Source organism: Hydra vulgaris, chromosome 04 (genome assembly GCF_038396675.1).
Source record: "Hydra vulgaris chromosome 04, alternate assembly HydraT2T_AEP".
In the NCBI taxonomy this organism is placed as follows: Eukaryota; Metazoa; Cnidaria; class Hydrozoa; order Anthoathecata; family Hydridae; genus Hydra; species Hydra vulgaris.
The window spans coordinates 25,530,311-25,535,000 of record NC_088923.1 but is presented as its reverse complement, the minus strand read 5'-3'; the positions used below and the strand labels follow the sequence as shown (position 1 = coordinate 25,535,000).

General features: G+C 25.8%; 1 long non-coding RNA gene across 1 annotated transcript in view; it reads right to left on the bottom strand.

Moving 5' to 3' along the window:
* The window catches only part of LOC136079694 (uncharacterized), a 6,927-nt gene extending 2,448 nt beyond the window's left edge, over positions 1-4,479 (bottom strand). The window contains exons 1-2 of the long non-coding RNA XR_010638139.1: positions 4,201-4,479; positions 1-2,609 (exon numbers count right to left, since the gene is read on the bottom strand). The exon at positions 1-2,609 is cut by the window's left edge and continues 494 nt beyond it. This is a non-coding gene — a long non-coding RNA (uncharacterized LOC136079694). The remainder of the gene's footprint in view (positions 2,610-4,200) is intronic.
* Between the last annotated feature and the right edge of the window lie 211 nt (positions 4,480-4,690).

Here is a 4,690-nt window from a genome sequence, read left to right as displayed (position 1 = left end):
CTTAGTTTTGATTAACTAGGACATTAGTGCAACCAGGAGTCTTGACATTTCAGAGTAAATCAGGTGAATTCTTGGTTTATTTGATTGAAATGTTTTTAAAAAAAAATTTTAAAGTCATTTGCTATGAAACCAATAAAAGAAATAAAAAAGCATTGATATTTTATTTTGCAAAATATCTGAAATCCTCTTATACCCTTCAGTATCTCTAACTGTTGATTTAAACGACGTAGTTGTTGGAAGAAATTTTATAAAATGTTCACAAAATTTCCTGTGCTGTTCTAAAATCTGAGAACATATTCTTCTGAGTGTCACCCATCTTGTTGAAGAATGTCTTTGTATAAAGTGTGAAAAAGTTTCTGTTAGATCTTCTATTTGTCAATGGTCCAATATTCTTGAAGCAGAATGTTTAAAGAAAAAGTTAACATCAATTTCAAATAAATCAATGTTAAAATCTAAAACATTAACTCCTGCTCATTATGAACTATATGCAGGGGGCATGTGCCTATTGATACGATGTTTGTGTTCAAACGTTTCATTTTCTCTGACGACATTAAAAGTCTCTCAAACTTAATATTTATATTTATATAAGGAACATCCATACCGATATGGAGCTTAACCTTTATGTTAAGCTTAACTTTAATTACAAGCTCAAGAAATTGTTCTAACATCTTTTCAGCAGTACAATTGTTTATCTACCAAGACAGTTCCATAGTATGCATTTTTAGACCAATATTGTACATAACCATCATATGTATTAACTTGTTGAGTTGTAGATTTGTCAAATTTAAATGTAAAAGTATCATTTAAGTCCTCCAATAACAATAAATATTTTATAAATATAGAAAGATTGAAAGGTGTATTTAGACTTTGTTTTACTTTGTCTGTATCCTTTGGCAATTTTTGAATCTGGGAATATTGCTTTAAATAATTTACCATTTCCATTTGTTGAGGCAAAAGAATGGTTAGACTCAATGCATTATAAATGGTTTTGACTTTTAAATATCTCTTCCTCAACAATGTAACTAATCTTTGAAATTTTTAATTCAAGTATATTATCATTATCTTTACTAAATTCTGATTGTCCTTCTCTTTCTTTAAAACTTGATGTGGAAAGTTTGATAATTGCATGGCTTATTACCAGCTCCACTTCCACAAACAGAAAAGGTTTTTTTGGCATAATTTGCAATTTGCAGTATATTGCTCAACAGGAAAAACTTGGATCCAGTAAAACTTAGACTCCCACAATGTATTATACTTTTTTTTTCTCTTAGACATTTTATAAATATAAATGAACAGTTGAACTATAATTTAACAATGAAATCTAAAAAAATTTTACAATTTTTTCTATTTTATAGACTGATCTAAAAACAACAATAAATTTGACAATTATTGATAATTACATATTCAATAAATATAAAGGATAGATACATAGGATAGATGATTACAGAAGACATTCTTATACATGCATTTCTATGTACACACATAAATAACATTACTATATTACCTATATATTATTATACTGTATTAAATTAACATTTATTTGAAAAAATCTTTTAAAATTTTATGACAATTTAGGATATAACCCTACAAATGATGACATTTTATGGCAAAAAAGTAAAATTTAAAAAACTTGGGACATTTTGGGATTTCGGGACAGACTGGCAGACCTGAAATACTAACTTTACAATAGAAACAATAAAAACCACTTTTACAGAAAATGTAGAACTTTATCAAAAACAATAAATATGGAAAAAATATCAAAAAAATGTTTAAACATCAACTGAAAAATAGGTAGAACATGCTTGTTGCTTCATTGACTGACAAATAGGTAAAACTTATTATGTTTTACCTATTTTTATCAATTATTCAGTTGTTAATTCAATATTAGTCGTTTTCTGTCAGTTGTTATTTCAATATCAGTCATTTTCTGCTAATTTCAAACTTGATCAGTCATTTACTGCTAATTTCAAAAGGTTTTTTAATTATTTTGAACTTATTCTCTTTTATGCTATTTCGATCTTATTCTGCTTTTGGGATTTTCAACACTATTTCTTTTTTCATAGTTTCACTTTTATTCTCTATTTCGACATTAATCTGAAACGTCCTTTTTTGAAACCTTCCCTGAAATTCTAGTGGATGTGAGTTTTTTTATATAGACAATTTACAAACTTTGTCACATAAATGTATACTTGTTATTTTATACTTCTTATTTTTATCATTTTATTGTTATTATTAGATCTTTTTCTTCTCAACCATCTTTCTTATTTCTACAATTAATACCTTTTAAATGATTGGTTAGTGCATTTATATGAAAATATATCGGTTTTAAAAACACAGCTTGCTTCTACTATATCCTTTAGTGCATTATTTTTTCAATTTTTATTTTGTATAAGCAAAATTTATATATAACTAGTTAAAAGAAAAGCAAAGCCTAGCAATGATCTGATGAACCTTGTACCAGAGCTTGGCGATGATGATGATCTGAAGAGCTTGGCTTTAAAAACAAAACTATCAACTTATTTTTGGTTATATAGTTAAAAAATACAGACCAAAATCTTGACCGATAATTCAGCATGATCTCACCAGTGACATTTACTGGGTAGCTATATCTGAATAAATTAAATGTAAAAATTTTGATATAAACAATACATTAATACAAACAAAGAGTAAACAATATTTAAAAAATTACACAGTTTAAAGCCAGTTTATTTCAAACATAACACAAGATTGCAAATCATTAGATGTTCATAAAAATATATTCATGAAAAAATTACAAAATTGTTGTGATTTCTTTTGCATTCTAAATGCAATCTGCAATAATGTTTTTCAACTTTTAATTTGGAAGATTGTTTTTGTGATGGCACTTTGATACATGTTATTTCTGAAAAAGTAGTTATGTGAAACTTTTTGACCAGGCAAAAGTGATACAATTTTTAAAATAAATAAAATTAAGTTCTCTCAATTTTTTATTGTGAGATCATATAATGTTGCTGATATTACTTACTATAGCTTACCTTATTACCTTAATTCAATTAACAAAGTTTATAAAACTTATGACATTTAGGGAAAGTTAAACTACTTTATCTCAAAAGCTTTTATGTATATGTATATATATATCAACTCTCGGAATTAGGGTCAGCATTTGGTAATGCCGACCTAACTGCTGACCTAAAAGCATTTTAAGTTGGCAAAAAATTGCCAACTTGGTTTCTATGTTTTATGGTAGATCTTTTTTGCTGACCTCTAAAATATTGAGGTCGGCAAATTATCGATCTCAATTTTCTTAATTATGAGGGTTGATATATATATATATATATATATATATATATATATATATATATATATATATATATATATATATATATATATATATATATATATATATATATATACTACCACTAGGGTGCATCAAACGCCCCATACTTTTAAAAATTGATCTATCCCTATTCTTAAAACTTTCTATTGGTTCTCACAAGACACTCAGTTAAATTTTTTCAAAATTAAATGAGATTTAGGGGGGCCACTTTAAGTCTGAAACTTGCAACGAGACCCTAAACAGAAAAAAAAAAGTTTTTTAAATGTTTGTCATGTTGGGTCTCAAAAAAAGCAAAATTTTATAAAAATTACAAAAATAATAAAAATTTAACACAATAACTATTATTATAAGTTTTATTGCATAAAAATTATTATTTTTTAACAAAAAAAAACCATTTTTTCATAGTTTTTGTTGAAATTTTTTTTTCAAGAAATTTTTAACAAAAAATGATAATTATTTTTGAAATCCCATTCAATTTTGAAAAAATTTTAACAGAGTGTCTTGTGAGAGCCAATAAAAAGTTTCAAGAATAGGGACAGATCAATTTTTAAAAGTATGGGGGCGTTTGATGCAACACACAAAACTACCAGAAAAATTATTAATTTACATGCTCTATAATAGACCTAAATTATATTTTTGTAATTACTATTTTGAAGCCAATGCTTTCAAATGATTAAATTTAGGCTCATCTGAAAATCCTATTTTTTTCAGAAATTTAGTTGATCTTCAGCAAATTGTATTTAAGTCTTTTTTCTAATTACTGATAAATGGTTAAAATTAATTTAATGTCTAAACAGCTAAAAAGTCTTATATGCAGTCTTTATATCATAGAGGTACGATTACATATAAAATATATAAAATAGGTATTTTATCCTTTTGCTTACATGCAACAATGACAGCAGTTTTCTTGACATCCATAGTTGTTTTGCATTTAATAATCTAATCTAACTTTTCAGTTTTTTTTTATCTTTAACTACTCAGACAATCATTTAAACCATATCCACAACATAATTTTACCACCATATTGTTCTACCTAGACATAATAGTTAAGCAACTATTGACAAACACAAGCTGAATTTCCTTCCTTTGAAAATTGTATTACTCTCTTGTGAATTTGGATTTGTGCATGCTGAGTTATTTTTATGTCATCACCATCTATGAACTAAATATATATTATATAGTCATAAACTTTTCAACATGTAAGTATAGCATTTAAAAAAATAAACACATTCACAAACATAAGTAATTTTTTTTTTCTATGTTATTTTATTTCCAGTATACTAAGATTCGATAGTGATTAACAATATTTTAGTATAGGATGTACATTTAGTTTTGTTTATGTACAGGAAAACAATGTTTTCTATTTTACAGCTT